The 374-nt window shown below is 39.8% G+C and overlaps 1 protein-coding gene across 1 annotated transcript in view; it reads right to left on the bottom strand.

The window, feature by feature from the left end:
- Positions 1-374, bottom strand: part of LOC119589233 — a gene marked incomplete in the record, with an annotated part of 23,897 nt that overhangs the window by 6,690 nt on the left and 16,833 nt on the right.

Raw genomic sequence — 374 nt, 5'->3', positions numbered from 1 at the left:
CCGGAAATATATCTGTGCGTCTAACGTAAGCGGATACTACGCCACTCCCTCTCCCCCTGCTCTTAAAGCCTAAAAATCATCATCATCCCGCCTTTATCTCCCGGGAGCGTTAATAACAAAAACCATAACCGATGTACATTATTATAAAAAAAAACTATCATTTATTACTTTATTACTTTCCCATAATATTATCCGTTTACTAAAGCTCGGAACTTTTTATTAATATTTGGTTCCCTTGCTAATATCTCTTTAAGTGTTAAATGAAGCAATATCATCCTGTAGTCACGTGTATCCTCTCTCTGCAGAAGTGCATTAGCAGGAGCACTAGGCCACACCCCTCTCTGCTACTGAAAGCCTTGGCATGCTATGTGCAC

This window comes from Penaeus monodon, chromosome 25 (genome assembly GCF_015228065.2).
Source record: "Penaeus monodon isolate SGIC_2016 chromosome 25, NSTDA_Pmon_1, whole genome shotgun sequence".
Taxonomy (NCBI): Eukaryota; Metazoa; Arthropoda; class Malacostraca; order Decapoda; family Penaeidae; genus Penaeus; species Penaeus monodon.
The sequence above is the reverse complement of the archived record's forward strand: the minus strand, read 5'-3'. Positions and strand labels throughout refer to the sequence as shown.